Genomic DNA, 25,815 nt, shown 5'->3' with positions numbered 1-25,815 from the left:
TGAATCTGAGAATGCAGCTATGTCACAGTGCCAGCTTTTTTTTTTGCTATGTGGGAAAAACAAAACCTATCACTAACTTTTATGAGCAACCCCCACTGGCTCGTTTAAAAGATTGACTGCTTTTCTCATAATTGTAAGAGAACCAGCTCTGCGTATTGCCATTTTATCAAAATGTTTCCAAGCACAGTTGTTGCCATTATCAAGCAATCAAATGCCTTTCCAGTTTTCAGGATGCAGGAAATACAAAAATCAATCATTTTGCTATTGCTGGGGTGACTTAAAAATGAGAGGTCAGAGGTGCTTCCTCTTACTCAAGTATTTTCTAAACCGATAAAACGCCAGCAAGCGAATATTTGCGGAAATGGACAGTATTGAAAAATGCATGGAATTTGTACATGCTGACCTCTCTCCTTTGCATATCAACAGACAGAGCAGCGTTTCAAGCACGGCCATTATAAACATATTTCGAGACCGGCCCACTGTGGCATCCCATGTGTGCGTGCATGCGTGTGCAAATGCAAGAGAGAACAGGACAAAAACACAGGGTCTCGCTTTTCCTGGTGAGAGAAGATTGACTGGCGGCGGCGATGACATCATGCTCCAGAGAGACTGCACAGCGGCAGCTGCGGCGGACATGAACACAGGCCTGTCTTTTCATAGTCCTCTCCTCCCTCGCTCGCTGCATCGGGGAAGGAATGCAAGACTGGGGGAGGGGGGCCCAGAGCGAATCCCGGGGGGAGGGGGGGGAAACGGTTCCCGAAAACCTCAGAGAGCTTGAAGGGCCGCGCCTCGGCGTTGACTCGAGTCTGCCGGCCGTCCCCCCCCGCCTCCGACCCCACATCGTCCGTGACCTAAAGCCGAGCCCTCGGCAGGCCTGCAGGGGAAGGAGCTACGCGGTCGGCCGCAAAAGCCTGTGACTCTGCGGAGAGCGAAAAGCGCAAGGAGAGCAAAAGAGAGAACACAGCGTGCGCTTCGCAGGCGTCACCGGAGCCAATCTCCAGCCATAAAAAAAACTCTGCATATTTTTCAGGCTCTGGGCTGAGATGTGGAAATCCGAGGTCAGACCAGGTGAACGCAAACCGCTTTGCGCGCCGGCGCTGGCTGAAAAGGCGAAGAGGAAGCGGCGGAGCGAGCGGGGCGCGTTTGCGGTCTGCTCGGCAACCGTCGCTGCCGGGTAAACATGGCATTGTGTGGGACGGGGCGGATCTGAATCCGCCTTTAGGCTGGGGTCGTCTCCGCCCCGCTCGCGAGCGTTTAAAAGCGAGCGCGCGAATACGGTCGGGGCCGATGTCGGCGCCAGAGAGAGCGGGGAGTCCCCCGGGGGAGGCCGCGTTCCAGGAGCCCGGGCCACGAGGCGGAAACCCTGCCGAGCGCTCGGGGAGAAAAGAAAACAAAAACCCGCAGGCCGAGTTCCCCGGATCGTTTTGGCGGCGCGCGCGAGGCCATCCTACCGGCGTCGAGCCGGGAGTGCCGCTCAAACGGAACGCGCGGGCGGGCCGACACCGCGGCCTTTCGGCGCGGGAGCGGTTATGGCGAAACGCAGGGACCGAGCCTTTCCCAAAGGAAAAGCAATAATCCGACTCCCAGCCCCACACTTACCGACCTGTGCTGCCGTGTGCACCCTTTCAGACAACAGATGGCTTAGCAGAGAAGATCAGCATTTCAAGCATTTGTAGTTGTCGGGAATTCTACCCATAAAGATGCAAGCAAAATAATAAACTAATTCCACAAAAATTTGATTTCTACTACAAATACAGCAGCCTGCGATAACTAGCCGAGGCTACATTTTATGGAGTATAACGTTCAGAAAACGATCGCATTTCATGCTTCGGAAAATGCTTGCATTCAGTTTTTAAAACGGCATTGTTTTTATTCCACAGTTTGAATTCAAGCAAGCAGACGCATTCAGCACCCAGTGATTCTTTTTATTGATTATTCGCAAAAACCTCATAAAAATCCATTTGCAGATTCCAAAAAAAGAAAAATCTGAACATGCCTGCACCATGAACGTCTTTCACGGCCTCATAAAAAATTCAAAACCAAGACCACCGCGACAGAGCGATAAAAACATGGTCAGGTCAGCATATTTTAAGCTAGGTACTGCAATATTGGGAGGGACTGTAGAGCATTACAAGCCAAATTAGTGTGTTCCCATTGGCAATTAGGAGGCAATTTTACAGAAAACGCTAAGGTCAAGAAGTCACATCAAGTTAAAGAAAGTGGGAAACGGCAATTCACCTCTTCCGTCCGGTAACCTCGGCTACTCTTCACACTGTGAGGGTGTTTCCGAATCTGCCTTTTGCCAAAATTAACTTGAGCAAGAAATCACGTTGTGACGATAAATATCTCTCGACACCATAACATAATTATCAGCATGGAGATATTTCCAGTAACAACCGGTTCCACACCACTTCAGCAGCATGCGCACTCAGTGAAAGCATGATCTCTCATGCAAAGAGGTGGGTAAAAATAACAGCAACGCAAAGTGACCAGGGGCTTGCCTAGATAGTGTACGGCAGCAACCACAAAGTCTGGAGTAGGCAAAATGGCAGATGAGACACAACGCTTTACTTTAGCCTGACTGATCCAAAAGAAGCATGAGAAATTTAAATACAGAAGGCATAACTCTTTTTTTACATTTAATGTGTTGCTACTACTGCTGCTGCTAGCTTCTGATGCTACTTCAGAATGAGGCTTGGAAATCAAGGTGAACACACTTTTGAACCAAGATGTTTCTCTTTAGACTATTAAAAAAACCTGTTTGGAAAGTGCCTATAACCAAATATAGATTTGTATATTTTCCCAACTGATTTATATTTAATGATACAAATACACTAGTAAAAAGGTAAGCATATCAACAACGTACAAGGGACTAATTGAATCATAACATTCTGAAGACAGAACGTTACTGGACATTCACTTCACCCTACAGAGATTAGATTCATTTGGACTAAATCATGGCAAATTGCAATTTCCCAAACTCACTTTCAACAAAACTCACACCATGTCCCTAGTGACAAGATCACTGGTTTATCTCCGATAAAGCCGGATGAGCAAGTGGGTGTGCAAATTAAAACTGTGATGGCCATACATGCGTTCTTATCTTGCCTGCATGTTGAGATACACTGAACCCATGGTTTTATAGGCAAAGCCACAAATGAGGATGTTTTACAAGTTGTTTTCACACCCCAGCACTTTAAAACGATAGATCCTATTACTGGACACAGTAAATAGCATTGCAAATGTTTTACCCCTTTTGTGAAAGCTTAGCATCCATTCTTGGGAAACACGAGATTGAAGCTTTACTGACAATTCAAAGAAACAAATCTATTTTATTGGCTGACCTCATTTAATCAGTGGATTTCAGGTAATTGCCAAGCACTCTTTAATGCTTACAGTAGGTAGTGGTTTCACTTTGACTCAAGGCTTATCTCTGGATTCTGTCAGGTAGCATGCATGGACTTTCAGAAAACTCAAAGTAGACATAAGCACTCTTGATTTATATTTTCTATGATTCATCTGTCTCACTTACCTCGGTTGCAGGAAGAAATTGAGCAAAACGACACCACAGCACCTTTGGCAAGTGTTGTGGGCTGCATTAATATTATTCCAAAGGAAACTATAAGAACTGCAATTTTCCTGCCAAAAGCAGCACTGCATACTTGCAGAGACAAAACTGAAATCACAGCTTGAATTTTAAAAACTATTATGTATTCATTCACTTCATTAATTCTCTCCTTTTAACATGGAAATCAAATTGATGATTTTCCCATAATTTATATGCCCTTGTTAAAAGTAAAGTTAGCCAGTAATTAGTGCAATCCTACAACCTAGCCTACTTTTAAGCACTTAAAAATGAGGAGAAAACACACACTGAACAACACTCCGGTCTCATAAAAGTGTGGAAGGGAAAAGTGGTTGCCAGAAATTCCACAGATTCCAACTCCTTCCTTCCCCTCCCTCAATACTGTCAATCAGAGAAACAAGCCAATGGACATGCTCATTGCAAAACTCACATATGTGCAAGTTAACTTCTGAAATCCAAAGACCAAAATAAGGTACGTTTCCCCATCAAGGTAGGTTGAGGGGGAACAAAGTTGGACCCAATGTACAGAAACCTCCTTTTGCCACTTGTGTTACTGAATGGACCTGTCCAGGGTGTCATTCCTACCTGTCACCCAATGCATGCTGGGATAGGCTCCCGCACCCACTGCAACCCTGACCAGGAATAAGCAGGTTAGACAGTGGAAGGACGGATGTTGTTGGATGGATTATCACACACATGGGGGGGAATGTAACCACAGGGGCGCTGTCATGATTACAGGAGTCTTAATGCTGTAGGCCACAGAACTGACTCGGGATAGGTTCATATGACTGTAATAGGTGTGTTGTTTTTTACTTTCCTGAATTAGAAACTCAGAGCCTAGACTGCAACAGCACCAACATCTTCAACCCAAACCATTTTCCCTTACTCCACTGATATCCAAAGTTATACAAGGTCATTGCTTGTGCAGCTGTTTTGCTTGCAAAAAAAAAAAAAAAAAAAAAAACTTCAAGCCCTTTCTCAGGTTTCCGTTTAGCGACAATAAAAAACTGAACTGGGACAAACACCAAATGGAAGCACACACGAAAGTATGGAGAAGTTCCATGCACTTTGTATTCACAAAAATTGTTTTTTGTATCTTATCATACCGGCAGCAGCAGTAGAGGTTGTCTGAGGTAAGCAGTGTTTTGTGTTGATGAATCCCTCCTCCCCCACACTCACAAGTTAATGGACCTTTATTGACATCTGAAATACACCACCTTACACCCACTCAATCTTATTGAGACTTGTATACAGCATAGCTTACAGTGGTCAGAGTTCAGAGGAGTAAGGAATAGCATTCTTTTCTTGGCGTCTTAACTCACACCGGTAACAGCTACATATATCTTTGCGCAACTGTACGAGTTCTAAAAGCAGTGCCTTATATGTAGTTAACAGAGTGCCACATATAATCAGCTAATTACATTTAGCAAATTTAGTAGTGGATTTATGAAAATTCTTATATGTCTGAAGGACCACTGAACATCAGCCGTCCCGTCCCCTGCCCGGATTGTTCAAATTTCGCCTCGGCTGAATTCACAAATCGGCGTACGACAGAACCAAATTCCTTTTGTGATAATTACAACGATAATTTACACTTCTTTTAACAGCACGGCGTATACTCCGAAGTCCACTGTTCACTTGACAGATTCGCTAAATGTCGAACATGCGAAACAGGCAAAAGTGAAATGTATATTTGGCAAAACAAACTAGTACTAAGTAAGGACTGTCGCGAAGCATCCACCTAGCTACCACTGAGCGTTACACTCACGTTTCTCTGTATAACAATAGTTAGCAAGCTAGCTAGTAATAATGTGTACATTACTTTTAACTACTTTAACATCTGAGAAACTCGGTTTGCTACTAATAACGTTACTCCATAGGATTAACTGCAAAGCAGTTATACCTAGCTAACGTTCCCTAACTGTCGTTTGGCCGGTGAATTGTTTACGATTACAGCTTAGCAGACCAAAGCTAGTGCATTTTCATGTAAGCTAACGTCAACGTTAAATCTGACGTGCTTGCATGTTAAATCAGACCGTGCCAACAATCAACATGAACGTCGCCAGCACACCAGCAGCTACTAACGTTGCAAGTTGAACGAAGTAGCCATCGAACGTTAGCTAGCTAGCTAGTATATAGTTGTAAAACTAGATATGCCAACAAGTACCATTGCTGCCATGTAGCTAGCAAGCCAGCTACATAGTTTACTACACATAGCTATATAACTAACGTTAGCTAGCTGACTAGTCTAGCACTATCACTATCCAGTGTCGCTTTTGAGTGGGTCACGTTTGTGCGTTGTCTTCCTTGTCTTTGTTAGCTAATGTTAGCTAGCTGGCTCATCGGGTAATTAGAATAACGTTATGGGACCGTTCGTACAATTTGCATCTTCCGATGAAGCTGTTTTGCAATCAAGCCATATGGCTTTCTTACTCGTTAGCTGTTCGAAATGCTTTTCTTCAAAAAAAAAAAATGCACGGAAAGCTAGCTTGTTAGCAAACGTTAGCTCAAAAGCTACCGTTAACACTTTGCTTACTAAGCTCGCTTAATAGCTACCAGTTACACGAAGATTATCTTACCTTATTATTATTCGTTCTTCTATGATGGTGTACTGTATTTGTTTTAGTTCTTGCAGTAAATTTTCCCAACAGTAATCCACAAGAAAGCGTTGTTGTCTTTCTCTGTGGTTCCGTTCTTTCCACTTGCTACAAATGTCGCGTCTGCTGCTTAATGTGGTAACTGTGCCGCCTCTCTCCTGCTCTCTCGATAGGTGCCTTTGCTCTCGCGCTCTCTCCCCCTCTCTTTTCACTCACCCACACACTCAAACAGTCTTGTAACTTTGAGCTCAATGAAACATCTTCAGTCTTCTTTTTCCTATCGCTCTCCCCCACCAAAAAGAAAATCGGTTTGAGATTCAGCCAGGGGAGATCATTGGCATTGGTTCTGCCTGTGCATTTTGCTAGACTCCACTGGCCGCCCAGAGACAACGCTTTTCTTTCATAATTTAAAGGGCCAGTAGCTACGAACATCTCTCCTAACTGCGTAGCTAAAGGGGAATACATTACATCTTGCCCTGAGCAGAAAGTCGTGTTACATGCAATTGTACCCTACATTCAAATGCAGTAGAGTGTGCATCAAACAATTTACCTTAATGTATAAATGTTGGTGTCTAAATCAAAGCCGAGGCATACATTAGGGGAGACTTGGGTATAGCATTACACAGTTTTCAAAAAGTTGTTGCAGATGCAGATTTCATAGTCAGCTCAAATTCAACATACGTATCGTCACTATTAAGTAAGTCCTAGACGAATTCATAGACATATAAGTCAAGACGAATTACTTATAATGAGAATATTCCAGAAACGCAGAAGTTAATGTATTTATTTTTACAACTGCGGTATAGCTTAATCAACAATTTTTCTTTTTTAAGTGTATGATGATTTTTACCTAATTTACACCCATTTCTCAAGGAAAAACAGCTCCAGATAAAGAATATAGCTCATGTATGTGACACAACAGTTCCTGCCATTGTAAATGAAATTAAAAGGGAAAAATGTAAGGAAAACAAAGATATATGCAGACAACATTTTTAAACTATTTTTTCCCAATTCCCATATGCATGAATCATGGACTTTACCATAAGGACTTTGCTCAAAGATCAAATTAAAACGATTTACTTGGGAATAGAACCTGCAAACTGTCACTAGCCTTTAACCACAAAACCAAATTACCACCTTGTTATTAGTCACTACTGTATTACTCAGAATTGACATTATTTGAAAACAGACAACATATATCCTTTGTCAAATATAATTAGAACAATAAACATATACAATTATTTAGGAACAGTTATATTGCACTTCAAAAATATATAGTTTAACGCTCATGCCATTTTCATTATGACTACCTTATTTATTTACGTAAGGTCATAAGTTAGCACTGTGCATCAATTTGCACTCATAAAATTTTGTATGAGTACAAACATTCGTATGTAGGTTATTTACCATTGCAAAGACATGGAGAGCTTTCGCAGACTGACGCACGGTATCTCCCAAATGAAAGCATGCATCTTTTGATTTTGTCTGTGAGAAATTCAAATATATGATCTTGGGGAAAAGAAATCAATGCCTGAGCGTATCTATGTGCTTGGTGCATGAAAAAGCAATATTCTTTGAGAAAAAAGTGTGCCTACCACTTAAAAGCAAGAATGCCCTTCGAAATGCATAACTAATTCTAGGTGTGATGCAAAATATGTGTAAATGAATTTTCGGGGGGGGGGGGGGGTAGTCATTTCTGACCATGATATGCATTAGGGAATAAAACGCATTTTCTAAGGAAATGCTTCCGATTATACAATACACATTTTGAAAACCAGTAATTCATGCCTTCCGAATTCTTTTGTTACCCTAATCTTTGTTCCCCATGCTCACACACGCACGCACGCACACACACGCACACACATGCACTCACACAAGGGAAGTAATGGCTGTGGTAGATTCCTGAGGGGGAACCATTGCCGTTTCCCCTCCCCAGGACTCATACATCTGGCTCTTTTGAAGCTGAGTGAGTGGACAGACTGTGAATACAGTGTCGAATGTGAAGAATAGTGCTTGGAAGATCACAGAGACTCAAGCTGTGGACTTGGCAGATGACGTATGTCCAGGCTAAGGCCCTGTTAATGGTCTGAAACCTTTAGCCTGTGATTCAGCCAGCCACAAGCCCCCTACTATCACCCCCCAACCTGCATGTTTGAACATCTGGTGCTACCCAAAGGCCTCATTTCTGCACAAATCTGTCCATTATGATTAACTGGGAAAATGAGGGCCAAGATCTACACTTCACAGAGATACAGTACAATATTCAAACTTACACCACATTGTTTGTCTTTATTCTCCTCAAGATTAAAAGGATATTTTTATTTGTTGAACCATATGAAATTGTTGATTTTAGCAAACTTTGCACAAATTCACTTTATCCTGTTAAAAAAACAAAATAATATTAAATTGTGTGACAGTTACTGTTTCACAAGGTGGAGTGTGGCTATAGAGACTGCAATAGTGTCACCATATCAAAATACTGTACAAAAGCGTTCAATACTATCCACAACCAATCCAGTACAACATTATTAACCAAGATTTATTTATGCTCGGTACCCACCGCACAGTCCTCCACAAAGGTGTGCTGGTGTTTTTTAAATACCTGCATTCTTCTGGGAAATATTTTCACGGTCTATTTTGATACTGGCATTAAAGAGAATGGGGCTTTGCTGTAACCTTCAGACAGCAGGAAAAATTAATTAAAGGCACACAACCTTTGAAACGCCAAGATAGGCGCAGTTATCTTGAGCCATCTCAGCTCTGTGATGCTGTTGCCTCACATTACCTATCTATTTGTACAAGGTCTGTGGAAATGATTTTCCAGTGAGTGCCATATCATTTCACCAAGATAAAAGTGCAAGCCTGCAGTTAAAAAAGAGCATATTTTTACTGTTGAAAGTCCTTATACATACGCTGTAAAATAGTGTACAACATGCCAAACACACCCACTGAAATGTTAAATTCATCACTATTTCCTGAATAGTTTCTTAGAAGAGCAGCCATCGGCAAAGATACAGATGTGAAGACTATTACTGAATTGAAGCTATCTGTTCATGAAGAGTCAAAGTTGGTAGAAGCAGTGATATAGCCAGAAGGAATGTTTCAGAACTGCAGGTTCAGATTAATTCTAGGAAATTTCTCGTAAGACCTGCATGTAGAATTTAAGGAAACCTTGTACTGTTCCATAACTGTTATAATACCAAAAAATTAAAGAAATGTGTACAAATGTACAATGAGTGGATTCTGAATGCTGTCCTTCGAAAAGATACATAAAACATTAAAATTCTGTTTAAACATTAGTATAAACAGTATCTGGAGCTGAACTGTGTACAGCAACCAAAACATCATCATAATTTACCATTTTCATTGGAATAGACCAATGCAAATAGATCCTCATAGCTCCTGTGCCATCAAGATTGCTGTGATTCATACAGGCCCCTAACTATTGACTAATAAATACATTCACTTTTTTCTCTGCATATTTTAAGGTTTCACGAGTACCTTGAGGAAATGAATAAACGTGAATTCATTGTTCCCGCAGCATCAGTCCTTTTTTCTTGCATACTGTAGATGCTTTTTGATGAAAAATATGCGTATCATTTCCATATTCATCCATGTTTAATGTTTCTGTGTTGAACATAAGACTGGGCCTATCTAGCTTGTAACAAAAAGGGGCTGTTTTGGTCTTTATCTGTTTAAATATCATCATAATTAACGACATATTGGGAACAGGTTTGTCTTGACCTACATTTCTGCTCAATTTGCTCCATGATGTCAGACATCAAGCAAATGGAGCTGTTATTCTTTCCTGGGCTTTTCCTCTGTGCTCTGTGGTTTGGAAGGGTGGTGGGCCCCTGGGACCTGCCTACCCCCACCCCCTCACAACCACAGCTTTCTCAACAGAACAGAGAGGGACGGTGTTTGTTTTCTCCCTGGTTCTTAAGGCCCAGACTTGTTGCAGGATAATTTCACCTCATCTTTGAAACGCTCAATTAGCCATTTTGGTGATAAAATTAAAGCATACGCAGCAGTGACATTTGATGTGTGTGAGAAAGGTCTGTCTGGAGTTCAAATAAGCAGACCCCTAATGCTCCTCATATCCACAGGCTATGATTTACTGTAGTCAGGGGACTGTCCATCTGGACTGCTGGGTTCATTCTCTTTGTTTTTCTTGTTCACATGGTGGACCTCTCCAAGAGGGAAAAATGTGTCACACTCAAACAAAGGAAAATCGGATGGATAAAGTGAACTGACCAGTTTTCTCATTAACTTCTATTTCCAAAATTCACAGGCTTCCTGTGGAAGTAATATTAAAGATATTGTATACTAGTTATAGATAATTCATTTTAAAAATTGTATTTTCAATTTGCAAGGCTCATCTAACAAATGTCGAACTACAGAAGGGTTCACAAATAAAAATTCCAAATTAGAGCACAAATATCATCATTGACAATTACATTTTTTTGGCATTTAACAGAGTCTCCTACCAAAAGCAACGTACATGCCATACGTTCTAAAAGCTGTAATTCATTTATACTGCTGAATATTTACTGAAGCGATTGAGATGAAGTACCTAGCTGGGGGGAGGAACAGCACTAGCCCACCTGGGATCAAATCTGCAACAATAGAAATGCAGCCAAGGTCCCTAAGCATGATGCTACACAATAAGCTACCAAGTTAGGTAGCTTATTGGTGACCCCTATCCCAGTCTCTATCCATTTGCCGTTCCTTTGAGAATAACAGTACCCAGTACTCTCCAGCAACCTGGGCCTACCAATCTCCGCAAACAGTTGACCAAAACAAAGGTGCACAGGGTCCAATTACAGGAGCAACAAGCAAGACACAGGTTACCGCTGAACCGTGAACACACAGTTTGTAGTTGGTGTCATTTTCATTAATTTTTGTATTTCAACACTAATAAGAATGATAAAAGCTAGTGGAAGCAATTACATTTTGAAGGAAGACATGAAAGTCACAGCTCTCCGTGTGACTCCGTGCCCTCCGCTGGAGTGCTGAAAACAATTTTGCTCAGAATATTGACTTCAAAGCCAGCAAATTGGTAGAGTTATTAAAGATGGCCATTAATTGAGGCAGCTCGGATTAATGGCAAAGGACCAAAAGCGGGTCCAGGGAAAAGAAAGCGATGGAGAAAAGCACCAGCAGGGAGGAAGGAAGGAAAAGAGGATGAGTTAAGCTCCAAGGGGGGAGGAAAAACCCTGATCAAAACAAGCGGGGCCCAGAAGAGACATGCTGACAGCTGGAATTTACAGAGCTAATTGAATCTTCAGTGAAATCACCCTTGCACTTCAAATGGAACGATCTTTTGATATTGCACCATCGCTCGCATAAAATTGATCCACTCACACTTAACATGTTCTGTACGTCGATGTCGGTCACACGCGCACACACGCACACATGCGCGTAGGCACACATGCACACACACATGCACGCCCACAAACACTCATATACGTAAATATATAGATCTTAAAAATATGATTGCTGTATTTAATTGAATGACACCATAAAAGCTTTCCCTTGTGCGATTACATTGCAGGTCATATATTTGCGGCAAATGAAATCTGAAGGTTGAAAACAAAGATGGATACCACAGAGAACACACCAAGGAGGATGTGACATCAGTAGGCGTTCCACAATCCTGTCACTCAGTCGCTCCCCCTTTTCTCATCCCTGAAGAAAACCGGCTCTTTTATGAACAAGTCCCCTATTCATTAGACTTATATGTGCATCTCAGCTCACAGAAGCCAGTGACAAAAGCTAACGCCAGCTTACCTCTCCTCATATTACCATTACTACAGTATGTCATAGGCAAGGTAAGGGTTTATATGACTACCAAAATTTTCCCCCTTTAATCCATTTTCAGAGAATACAGTCTAGGCTTAGAAAAAAAAGATTTTCATATTCAAGTGCTAGATTTTCGACTGCATGCGTGGCTATATATAGCCTCGGCATAATTACATGTCAGGTTCTGATTCAGAATCTGAAGTACTTTCTGGGTCCAGACATATTTCATCCTGCCAGTCCAGGCATTCATTAAATGGAGAGATGGAGCTGAGGAACAGCATGCCGGAAAAAATTACTTCTCACCAGCGGACGAGAGGGAGAGGAAGATGAGGAGCAGGTGACGGTAGCCCGGAGACATTAATGAAATAATGATAAGATTTCCATCATGTTGTTATATTAAGGCTAGTCTGGAGACAGAAACTGGCCAAAGTAGGCATTACTGTACGAGCTACAGTGAGAGAAACAGTGCTCTGCCCCGACTGCCTATTTTGCCTATTTGCAAACACTTTGTTTCAAGCTCTCTTGAACCCAGTCGCCATTCTGTGCCAGGTCTCTTGGGATGGGTACCACAGTTCCCATTTCATTTTTCATTTAACATGGTACTATGCCAGTCGGGCTTCAACAAAAACAATGCGCCGATTACGCAAAATGGAAGGATCACGGTGTGCTCCCGTCCCGCCACTCCCCACTCCTTTGTTTGGAAAGCTGCGGAAGGTGTTCAGGTTTCACATGTAACCTGCGGCACTTATGCTGCATTATGAAATGTTGACAGCAGAGAACAGAGTTTAAGGTAGGACATGACCGAAGTAGTGGGCAGGGACACCTCTCACATCAGAGGGCTCCCAGCATTCCACCAACCTAGACTTGTCCTCGCCCTCTGGACCTCCACAGTCACTGTCCTCTTACGTTTTCCATAGCATGTGTCCTGCTCTCATTTTAATTTATGTCCTGGGATCACACAACTAAACAACTTGGGTGAGGGGATGATAAACACTGAATGAAACAACAAAATAAAATGAGCTAATGTCTTATATTTGGTTTATAATGTTACCATGTTACCAAACTCCAAGTTTATAAAAAATAAAACAAGAGCAATAACACTACTACTACCTCTACTGCTACTACTACTACTACTACTACTAATAATAATAATAATAGTGATAATAATAATATGTATTTTACTCTTCAAATGATCTAGTTTGTATTGTTTGTGCACAAAATCACCTAATCATTTTTGAAACTCATGATATGTGATTTCATTCAGATGAAAAAGATACCCTCACCACAAGTTTACCTTCACCTTCAATTTTATTCATATATATGAGAGTGTAGAATGGTCTCATATCACTGTCTAAGAAAAAACTGACAAAAACACCCAAACTACCTTACGTGCTGTATCCTGACCCAGGTCACTTGCCTCATTACCTGCAGATGGAAGGCATGCTTGGACATGTTGTGACTGTTCACCTTTCCCATGCAAGGAAGTAGGGCGTCGACTATTTAACTCAGGCGCAGCAACTATTGTCCTGCAAACACCTTTATGAATAAACTGTAAATGTGCTGCCAAACCATTTTCTCCAGATGGGAGCTCATTTTGTCCTAAAGCACCCATGGATGTAATAACTACTACAGGCAAACCAGCAGGCACACTGAAAGTAATGGTCTATGAGCAGTTACGGCCCAGTATTTGATTGAATATAGTGTACTTACACAACTGCCCCATGGAATGTATCCCTTCTTCAGTTTATCTAATTCAGTATATTTGATGTGTATATACGGCCAACAGAGTTCTCTATTTCTTTCTTTCTTTTGGTAATTTTACAACATTTTACATTTGGCCATTTGCTTAATATTTTGAACTAAAAATAAATATTCATTTTAGAAATAACAGCCTGAATGTTTTGATATGTGAAGATGGTGTAAATATGTATTATGCTTTCAAAATAAAACATGAATTTATGATACTCCTGGGCCAGCACCAACCTGAACATTCACTGTTACAGTTCTTAAGCACATATTGTATGACCTTGCATTTAACATGAACCCCTCTGGCACAGGAAAACAGTGTCTCGGCAGATTTTCAGATATAAGCTGGGGGAAAACATATTTTCAAAATATATCAGTAAAGATAATGAGAGGCGTGAGGGTTGTGTGTGCAAATCCGAAGATCTTTGAGTTGCATGAAATGTGTTGACATAATGGGACACAGTGAACTGCAGACTGGGATTTTTCAGAATGAGAGCGCTTTGAAAATGTACGTGTGTGTAAGCATGTCTATGTATGTGCATGCCTGTGTGCGTTTCTCTGGGATTTGGCCGGGCACTGCAACACAGCTGCACCCCCTGACTGCCTGCATTGTTGAAATTCCAGCTTCCCCAGTCTGCCTCCACCTGGACCCCTGCCAAAGTACATTTTCCACTTTTTGCCTTTTTTTCCTTCTCCCCCCTCCCCCTCCCCCTCCCTTTTCCCTCCCCCACTCCTTTTTTTATTAACAGCATGTGTCACCTTTGTTCCAAAGAGGTGACCTAATTCAGCCTGGCTTCCTCAAAACCACAGTTTCCACAGATTCCTGGACCAATGTTGGAGGACTGCTCTGTGTTCCAGTTTGGCCCTCCTTCTGTTTCTGAACAGGGGAGGGAGCGAGGGAGATGGAAAGAGAGAACAAGAGAGAGGGTGATGGGTACACACAAGAGAGATGTGACAAAGCTAAAACAGATTTTTAAAACTTATTAATATAACAACATCTGTACAAAAACAAGAAAATCATTGCCTAACAGTTGGAACCAAATCAAACTAAGCTGGCCTCTGTGAAGTGAGTACAGCAGCACAATTTATTCCTGAATTTGAAATATTTTGGTGAACATGCTGATGTAGTGAACATGGAATACACTGCACATTGATATAGCCATTCAAAGGTCCAACAGACACACAGGAGCAGCCCTATGAAGGCTCTGATCACATTGCTGCAGTGATCCTATTCACTTGACCATCTGTTGGCTTACGTTTACATGGCTTTCCTCCCAGAAAACAGAAGAACTGGAAGAATCCACTGTGACAGTGACCAGGCACCATGGAATTTCAAATGGAAAACACGCACTAGATTGCAGAAGTAATTTGCCTAATACCAATGCAGAGCATGGAATGTTCACGAGGAAGCAATCAAAAAAACAAAAACAAAGAGGTAATTGGGTCAAATGTAAGAAACAGAAATAGACAGGAGCATCGGGGACAAAATAACCAGGAAATGATAGCATGCTATAGGTAAATGTTCAAATCATCTGAGGGGCCTGGTGGTAGATAATGAAAAGTGGAATTGCGGTGTCAGAGCAATTGTGAAGTCCCACTCCGTGCCTATTATAGACTCAGAGGAACGCGGTGAAGGGCTCTTTCAGTAAATAGTGCCCAGAGCAATACCAACCTGTCTCCGGAGAGGACGCTTCCACACAGAGCTCCATTACAGCAGGGAAATAAGCAGACTGCTCCTGTCATACCCAGAAAGGGACCCGTTAATATTCCCCTGAATATGTTTGAGCTGCTGACACATGCTGTGAGATGACAGAGCGATATTCTGGTTGAAATAACAAGGTGCAAAGTTTGCTCGGCGTGCTGAAGATGGTATCATCCTGGCATGATTCTTCTTGTCATCTCCCAGCCCGGCAGCACCCTCTCATCGGAAGCTTGCGTTCAACAAAGACTTTAAAAAAATCAAAGACCAGCTGAGAGCGGTAGGATGTCAAGCTGTCAATTCTTTTTTAACAGTATTCGTATTCATATGAGCAAAATGTAATCAGCCCTGTGGGACTCCTCTAAGATGTATTAGAGTCACTTTAACATGAACACGTTACTGTGTAAAGACGCATAAATATTATTGACACAATCTGTACATTCAGACATGCGCAAACCACAAGCACGCCAAATTTGACTCACAAGGGAAGATGTTAATCACAATCTGGCTCCATTGATCTAGATTATTCCTACCCCAAGTCACAAGATGTTCCAGGATGTATTTATGACTGTACCTACCGTTTCATATTCAGTTCATCTATTACATTCATCTCATATCTCCACTGCTTGGGCAAAAAGCACCAATCACAAAGGATGGCAAACGCTTGGGACAAATGAAAGCACTCTTGGAAGCTGTGGTGATTTTGCGCTCATTTGCTAGCTATGACTAGCTATGAACCTTGAACAGTAAAATAGTAGCCTGTGAGCTCAATTGCATATAAGCACACACTCAAACTGACACACCAAAAACATTTTTTAATAACCACTTCAAATTTTGCAGTGTGGAGACTTGCAATTTGAATGAAAAGCACATCTGCAAAGAACAGGAACAGGAAGTGGTCTGTAGGCTAATGATTCTCCGATAGTTCCAAAGAGCATCAAACTCCTGCTGAGCCAGTTGTGGCATCAGTACTGCTGCTTATTCCCAGTATAGGGCAACCACTTCAGTGAAAGAGCTATCACTCAGCCAGTTCATGGGAATTTCTGTTCATTAAGGTTTCTATATGTTTTTGTGAAATATTAATTTAAAATATTCAATAAAAATAGAAGAAGGGTATGGATATATGGGCTACCAAACACTGGGTCGGCCTGATTTTACTGCATGGCAGCCCAGAAGACTATCACAAAGAGATTTATGATTTGACCATCCCTGAGGTCATTATATGCCTAGCCATTTCTCTGATGATCATCACTGATACAAGACTGAACTGGCAGGACTCAATTGCTTTATATGGTCATGCTGCCACTATGTCAGTAATCATAGTCTCTTGGATACAGTCACAGTACAAGCTATGGGGCATAAAAAAATAAAAAATAAAAACGAAGCATCAGCTGTTTTAGCATCTCTCAGTCCTTGGGCTCAGTCACAGATCAGCCTACACTCAGGCTGGTCCCTTGAAACCTTCCAGCTTTCACACAAACAGACAGTTAAGAGAATTCCTGCACTGTTACTTCGCACCGTGTTCCTGTTACTGCGTGGGCTGCTGTCTTTGGATCTAATCTCTGTTGTCCTCTCAGTGAAGGAGTTTTGGCTGGCTCTCCAGGCAGTTAACAGCAGAGATCATGCAGCTCAAACAGGATCCTGGGGGAACTGCTGAGGTGGTTCTGTCCCCAAGAGCAAAATGGGGAGTCCTGTGATGCTGGTCCAGCAATCTGGCATCAGTACTGCATAACAGCTTGCATCATCCAATGCACCCAGCCCTATGTAGATGAAAATGAATGTGATTTCTTTCACATTATTTTTGCAGTGCATGTTATCTTTGCTTGCAAAACACTACTGAAGACACATCTAGAGCTACAGAGAAAAGTTTTGCATGTGGAATTTACAAGCAAATTATATCAATTTAATCATTTAAATAATTCTGAATAAAAAATTTTGTTACAGCATTTAAAAGTATATTGCAGCAAATTAAATTGGATCAAATTGTTTATGTTTATTCAACTGAATAACCTGAATCACATAGATTTTAACACAAACATAATTTTACCAATTTGGCTGTGTCTCTTTCAAGGTTCTCAGGCATTAAAATTCACCAAGCAAACATGGTTCAAATATGTGACCATAGTTCAGAAATATGTGGTCAATAATAATAATAATAATAATAATAATAATAATAATAATAATAATTATTATTATTATTATTAGTAACATACATTCCCAATTCAAAGTTTGAAATGGAGTCCCCTTCACTTAATTATTTTTTAAAGATGCCAGTGATGCTATTTCCTATGGTATAGAAACAGGGCTGTTTTCCTTCCTGGATAATTTGGGAAGGGTAGTGAAGGGCACCGAGGGGAAAAACCGAGCAGGATGTCACATGCTGCAGCCCCCGGCGGGGCGTGTCACGGGCGCCAGCTCGCGCCGTGCGCGCGAGAACGACCTGCGAACGCTGCAGAGCGATGGAGCACACGCCCGAGCCCCCCGCATCCCCGGCCTGTCGCCCGTGGCGCGGCGCAGCTCGGCATTCTGGGAGCTGCTTGGGCTCGAAGGACAGAACAGCACTTTTCCAGCTCACAGCACTGCCGCTGTCCTCAGCTCTACCTTTTAATAATGAGTCAGGAGGAAGCCGACAGGTAGATCGAGTTTGCAGGAAGTACTTTTCTCTTCTGCACCATGTTCACTCTCCAGAGGCCTTCAAATTAGCTCCCAGGTGAGTTGACGTAATGTATTTTGAAAATCGTCGATGCATCATTTTCAAATGCTCTCATCTGACATCTGTGACCAGATTTCAATAAACAGTGAGGGTTGGCATAAAAACCACAATAACCAATCTTGGATATTTACCAACCCCATACCACCCAAAAGGTACATCATATAATACATCAAACAAAAAAAGATCAAGGTTAGGGTCAGGTACAAGATGGAAGACTATGGTAACAGGTTAAAGTCTTGGATTAAACAGGGGTGAGAATCATTAAACTTTATGGAAACACAACAAACCTTTCTGGCATTCATATTTATTATTTGGAAATCATTATTATCTTGCATTGTCTCATAAGCAGTTGCTGGATAATATCAGGGTGCTGTGGGTATCTACAGCCAAAATTAAAAGGATATGGTTGAAGGGGGGGGGGCACACCAAAGGGGAGAGGTAGGTTTCTTCTCACAGTTCAGAGCCTTAAATGACTTGGCAGACAGTGTGGGACCCTGTATGAAGAGACCCCTGAGGATAAATGGAAACAGAGAGGGAGAGAGAGAGAAAAAAAGACAGTGAGAGAGAGGGCCAAAACAGCAGAGAAGTTGTGGGGCCAGACTCCCATAAATAAAGATAATGAAATGGATATTCATTTTGGGGAGAAGTGAAATGGGCAATGCTGTCTGATCCCCCCCAGTCTGATTTATACATGCTGTGTCGGTGAGCACAGCAGGGCGATCCATTACCCCACCTCATCAATAACCTAGGTGTGACTTCTCTGGAGCAAGAAGAACAGGCTGTTTTTTTTTTGTGTTTTGTTTTTTTTTTTTGCAAAATGTCAGCTACTGGGGAGAACCAGGCCCCCAAACCGAGAGGGGTGGGGTGGCTCGGTAACAAAGTGAACACGTTGTACACACACCATCTAATATTTCACTTACTCCTCTGTGAATTTCTTAGACCACACTGGGGGGAGGGGGGGGGGGAGATACATAAATACAGATTTGGCTGAGGTTGCACACAGCACAGGAAATGATAATACAAGATTACAGTGCCAAGCCTTCACAGCTTGAGGCCCCGAATAGATAAATGATGCCTTTTTATCTTATTCTCCAGGGAAACGGTTTTATCATTTCACATGTGTTTTCAGCAGGTTTGCATAGCTTGTTTAACAGATCAAAAACAGTATGTCAGTGGGGTACGTGTCAGAAGGGCAGAAATGATAAAATATGAGAAGCTCGGAATATATATTTTTAAATATAGAGGCAAAGAAAACTGTACATAGGTGAATGGATTCAGGAAAATACATGGGGTGCAAAGTCAGCAACTTGTGATCTAAAATGTAACAGGGATGTAATATTATGTTTATACTGCATGAACTGGCTAAACATTCAAGAAAAAATTTTCAAAAAAAAAAAAAAACTTGAATATGCAAAATAGAAAAAAACAGTCTTATGACAAATTTGTATTGCATTACAGTGAGCAACAAGGAATCAGCACGGAAACAGGAGACCTCAGGCCCCTTGCTGTAACACAGACCTTCAAAACAAAGACAAATGGCATCACAGGAAGTTTAAAAAAATATACAAAGGTGTTTTGTTTCCTGTCCTTGGATGTTCTTTCTCCTGCTTTCGCTGGCTTAGAACTGTGTGTGTGTGTGTGGGTGCATACGTTTGTGTGTGCGCTTCAGTTTGTCTGAGAATAGTCTGTATGAGTGTGCATCAGTATTTCAGCATCTGTGTCAGTTTCTGTGGATGTTTATGTGTACATAGTGCGTGTGGATGTAGGTGCATGTAGATGACTGTCAGAGTGTGGTGTGTAGGTGTGTGTGTGCGTGTGTGTGGCACAGGCTGAACTGAATGATGAGTGATGTGTCAGAGCTCTGGGTGCTGTCATTCTTTAGTCTGAAGTTTGTGGCTGAAAAGAGACATGTGCCAGAGCCACTCTGATCCCCCTTTGAAAGGGCACTAAAGCAAAGCCACACCCCTTATTAGCATAATTGTGTGTTTACTGAGACTAGACATCAGCCTATAAATCAAACACTGATATAGAAGAAATTCATTAGTAGCTAGTTTGATCTTAGCTTAACTGAATCATAGCTGTAATGATAAGACAACATTGGGAAGTTTTATGTGGTAAGAGCTTGGATACTGCTGTTGTGAAAGTTTAGTTCTAACAAATTATATCAGATTAGTCACTGTCATTTTCCTTCCCAGTTCTCAGTTGATGAGTCACAGTTCATACAATTCATCATCAAATTGTATGTTCAGTCAAAATGTAAATTTACATTTGTATTCCCCTGATGAGGATCTTATGCATCACATAGTTACTGTGAACATCAAATTGTTAAAAATGAATGAAGACTCCTTCAGGGTAATAAATATGGTGTCCCACATGGCTGAGTTGTTGTACCCATGTTTTTGGATTATGTTACTGTACTTTCCAGAGACATTACTCAGAAGACATTGTGCTTGTGACAGCTCTCACCTTTGACATTAAAAATCTCAGCAGACATTTTGCCAGGATGACATTTCATATACTGTACATCCTACAACTAGGCTAAATACTGTATCTAGGACCCTAGTTAAACAAATAAAAACATTAAACATGAATACATGAATTGGTACAGTTTTCCTGGCTGCCAAAATAATGTTATACCACTTTTGTTTACTTACTTACTTACCTCAAAAGGACAAAACATTCCTCAGTTTGTTTACCTAAAAATACCCATAACCCCCTCAAACTGTCTACAATTCCATGGTTTACGTAGGACTTGCTATCTTGCACTTACAAAAATCGCAAAAAATAAAAAAGACAGGTGCAGTGCATTTATCTGTAGAGCCTCAAATAGCAACTGCTACAGAATTAAACACCCCAGCCCTCACTGAGAGTGAATAAGGCCATGCCTGACTTCAGAGAACCAAAATCAAAAGAAGAGGGTAATTTCAAGGAAATGATACATCTTCATACTTCATAACAGCTCCAGAATTACGGGGATTATCCCTCGCATACATTATTCCCGTCAAGGGCCCCTCCCCCCCAGCCCTCCCCGAGCTGTGAGGTCACTCTTCCCTCACGGAATGTGAGTCTTGCCAAGCCGCCTCGAGCCTTTTTGCTGTCAGAGTGCGGTGCTGTTCAGCGTGACTCACGCCAGCTCCCCACACAAACTACTTCAGGACAATAGAGGGGCAGAGCTATTTTTAAGCCATGCTGTTGCTAGACAGATCTAACGTCTACATCCCGGACTCCAGGCTAACTCCAATGCAGTACGATTAGGAAAGCCTTAGACCCACAAAAAAAAAAAAAAAAAAAAAAAAAAACGCAGTCCTCTAGGCTCAAAACAAAGCAAAAAAGAATAAATATTAAAATGAAAATGAATAATACACTATGATTTGCTTCCGTTAGCTTTCCGCTCATATTGAGACACGTACAAGATAAGTGCAAGTGCAAAGATGCATAGATTATTTAGAGAAATTAACTACAGCCTGATTTAACACACATATAGCATGCTTTCACTCGGGTTGGGTGGCCTTTCTGTGTAGGGGCCCAGGCTTAGAGAAACATTAAAATCAACATGACGCCTTCAGCTATCTAAGAGAAATGATCATAGTTCTGATTAACTACATATGCCACCAGTTAGCATTTCCATTTTCCTGTTTGTAGAAGGTGTGGGCAAATTTCACGTAGCATGCTGCGATAGCCTCAGTGCGACCATTTGCATGCGTGCTCCCGGTATTTCCTTAGCTACACTTCTTTCTTCTTTCCTTTCTTCCCTCCGCCACATCATTCGTCGCGCTCCGTCGGGTCAGCTCCCGTGATAAGATGCCGCATCGCGGTGGCGCGTACATATTTTAGCATACATAAATACATTAATAATAAGCAGCCTCGTGAGTGGAGCAGAGCTACACACGAGATCTCCCCCAATGAGGTCAGAGCTGGGGTCGTTGGGGTCGTTCTTTTATCCGGGCACTTTGGGCAGCCAGAGCGAACCCCAATGCAATTTATATTCCATTACATTAAAGGCAAAGCAAATTACATCAAAGCACAGCACAAGCTGATTGCAGTAAAGTTTGAATCCAGTATCAAGTGGACCTTTCTAACTCCATCCAAGCAGATTCAGACTCTGTCCAGACAGTCTCTTGTTTAGACTGTCTCATTTCATTCCTGATGGCTGAAATTCATTTTAGTTCTGTGCTGGACCCTGCTGCTGTTGTGTCTGTTGAGGTTTTTTCCCCTGTTCTGTCTCCAAGCTACCACTTTTGAATACCCTGAACATATGGCCATTTGGGCCAATTAAGCCCAGTTGTCAGAGGATTGACAAAGAAATACCAGCATGTGATATCTGACCTGTTGTTTGTGAGAACCAGGTGTACTGGTTCACTTTTTGAAATGTTCCTCCTTGTTATTCTTCTCATGCCCACACTTCCTGCTGTGAAGCAAAGAAAAGAAAAGAATGCTAGAAATAGGCAATTCCTACTAAAGAACAAATACAAATATAACCAAAATGTCTCCTTTCTTCATCACTGAAGGCCTGTGTTTCTGAGGGCTCAAGCAGTGACTCACTTGTGTAGGGTGGACACCAGCAGGAAAGATTCCAATCAGTGACACCCTCTTGATGAGTCCAGGGATCCAGGGCAGTTGGGACATCTCGTAGGAAGAGGTCGACCTCCCATTTGTCCACCCCCGGCTGCCCTAGACGCTCATGCTAACTTGCCTAACAGTGAGAAAAAGTACAACAGGAAACAAGAACTCTCCACTTCCTCTCACTTCGAAACAAAAGTCATAATACGGATTTCTGTGAAAAGCCCATTGTACACTCCTAATGTAGATAGCAGACTTGAATTGAAAATTGAAATTGAAAAATTACTAAATGACACTTTTATACAATCAGCATATCTGATGAAAATGTATCTCAAAATTTTACAGGACTGGGCAAAAACTCTAGTTGAGGTGGAAAGGAGTTGAACTGCATTCAAATTTATTGACCTTATTCAGTCCATGTATATTATTTCTGCCTTTGCATCACTGAATTTGGCAGATGAGTAGGTTGCTGTGTTGATGAATCAGGTTACCTTGAATTAGTGTCTCTGATCCCAGTCCGGCTTTGGCTAGAGCGGACGCGAGGGTGATAAGGAAGTCTGTCCTGTTGAACGTTGCTGTGTTTTATTGTGACTGAGATGACACCGGAGGATCTGAGGCAGACTTACATGGGCTCACGCAGACTCTCCCCAGAGACCGGCCGTGACAAAGCAGATCCGCCATCTTATTATCGCCATCGCTCAAGACGCAGCTGCTGCCCGACATTCATGCGCCGTTATACCCATCCACAGCCTCATCGCAACGCGCCGGAGTGTTCTGAAACACCCGGCCCTTACTCAAAGAAGCCTTCGAGAGAAGCCTTCTCAAATTCACTCCGCTGTAGACAATTTAGTGTTTGGGAAATTAAAAATAAACGTCTGCTGTCAGACTGCTGTCTTGGGTACCTTTTGTAGTGGCAAGATTACGGTGATGAATTTGCGCATCAAAAGACCCATGCGACACAACACGAGTAGGCCTGGGTTCAATCAACATTAGTCCTTTGACTCACAATGAAATGCAAGTGTGTTTTCTGTTAGCGGTCTTCAGAATCTGACCAAATTGTGTTTGTACTGAGAAATTAATTTGCATTTAAATGTAAATCAGGGACAAATGTTGATTGAATCCAGGTCGTAATCTCTAAATATTTGTATGATGTCTGCTCTGATCTATAATGTACAATAATGCCTAGCCCCTAGTCAGTGTAATGGTTCTTGCAAGATAGAGAAAACAGCTTACTCATCAATGAAACAAAACAGGAATTTAGTCATCAAGAGTATTGCTACCAGAGGGCATGAATCATATCTGACCTGAGAGAGTTCACTCTCTCAAAGTTCTCTCTCTCTCTCTATTTTTCTCTCTCTCATGGGCTCAGGATGAGGAATGTTGGGAGGAGTAAAGACTATTTGGAAATAGTGGAAAAAACGTGGAAAATAAAATGCCCCCCTGAAGGTCTGAGTAGGGAAACAGTGAGTGAGGCAGACTGTGTGTGCGTGTGTCTGTCTGGGGTGGGGGTTGGGGGGAATGCGACCTTCTGTCTGATGTTTATGTCAGCAGTGTCTCAGAGCAGTGCATTATGGTCGTGCCTCTCCTCTCAGTTGCTTTTTTACACTCTTCATCTCTCATATCTGTTTCCAGCCGCTTCTCCCTCTTTCTTCCCCCCAAACACTTGTCTGGTCTGTCTTTTCTTCTTCTACTTCTTTTATTCTGCTCATAATTGGTACCCAGTCTGGTGGCAATAATGTGCCCATTCTCCTGTGTTTCCTCAGAGGGGCCAGAGGTCGATGGTGATTAACATGCAGGATGCGACCTTTGACCCAGAAGCAGTTCCTTGCAACATTAATCTCGGCCAGGCAGGCATTCAGGCCTGATAATGGCATGTTAATTAATGATGCGTTCTGAGAGGAGTAAACCACAGTAAAGCACACTGGCTGGTTAACCCTTCAGTGACCACAGGGTTCCAGGAAGTGTATGTTCCAGTAAAGGTACAGTACAACCATAAATACGTCTTTGTTAGATCTGTTATGAACAATATATGCTGGTGAAGGGCTAATAAACACCCTAATAAGTGTTAGGATTTGGGCTGAGGTTAATACTGTAGCTCATTTGCACCTCGTCCTGGCTACAGATACCGGGGGTATTTTCGTCCAGAACATCCGCACAGCGCTGCTCTCTGCAAGAGTGAAATTCAACTCCAGTGTACAGTACAGACGTATGGCTGGTGGAGGCGAGGGTGGGCCGGTGCATTAATCAATAACCTTTACAGCATTTCTCCACGGCAGGACTCACAAGCATGGAGGGTGGAGATAACTCTCTTTCTCCTCCCCCACCGCCTCCCCCCCTCCCCCCCCGCTTATTCCACTGTGTCTGGCTGGGGCCCGGGTAACCATGATCACAGCCCTGCTCGTCTGGATGTGCCATTATTGAATAAATAAATCACCTGTCACCGCTCCCTGTGCGCAGAGCTGTGGGTTACAGGGTAGAGGCCTGGAGTCTGGCCCCCAGCCCAGTCCCAGTGGCCCCTGATGGAGTGCTGCTGACCTGTGCTAGGGGGAAGGGGGATGGTTGAACCGACGCAGTGGGTTGTGTGTGTGTGTGTGTGTGTGTGATTGATGTGTCAGGTCCCTTCTCAGTTGGAGCTTAGAGACCACAAACTTCCCCCCCATCCCCCATTCCCCGTCTGTGAAGGAAGGGGGTTTGGCAACTAGTGACTAATGTCTTACTGGCCATTTGCAATTTTCCAAAGCAAAACACATGGACATTCCTGTCTAGCTAATCAGAGTAAAAGAGCATACTACCGTGCTGTTCATAGTTAGCTATATACAGTGAGCTCCATAATGTTTGGGACAAAGACATATTTTTTTTTCTTCATTTGGCTCTGTACACCACTATTTTACATTTGTAATCAAACAATGCACATGTGGTTAAAGTGGATATTTTCAGCTTTTATTAAAAGGTATTTTAATACATTTTCACCATGTAGAAATAATGGCTCTTTTTATACATAACACCCCCACTTCAGGGTTCCATAATATTTGGGACAAATGATTTTGTATGTGTTTCTGATTAGTCCGGTGTGTTCAGTTGCTTCTTTAGTGCAGGTATAAGAGCTTTCAGT

At 42.2% G+C, this 25,815-nt stretch overlaps 1 protein-coding gene across 17 annotated transcripts in view; it reads right to left on the bottom strand.

The window, feature by feature from the left end:
* Positions 1-6,573, bottom strand: part of ncor2 (nuclear receptor corepressor 2) — a 141,566-nt gene extending 134,993 nt beyond the window's left edge. For all 17 annotated transcript variants that reach the window (XM_064354036.1, XM_064354052.1, XM_064354048.1 and 14 more), the window contains exon 1: positions 6,166-6,573. The gene's annotated coding sequence lies outside the window, so the exon portion shown is untranslated. The remainder of the gene's footprint in view (positions 1-6,165) is intronic.
* Positions 6,574-25,815: the final 19,242 nt, after the last annotated feature.

Source organism: Anguilla rostrata, chromosome 10 (genome assembly GCF_018555375.3).
Source record: "Anguilla rostrata isolate EN2019 chromosome 10, ASM1855537v3, whole genome shotgun sequence".
Lineage (NCBI taxonomy): Eukaryota > Metazoa > Chordata > Actinopteri > Anguilliformes > Anguillidae > Anguilla > Anguilla rostrata.
The sequence above is the reverse complement of the archived record's forward strand: the minus strand, read 5'-3'. Positions and strand labels throughout refer to the sequence as shown.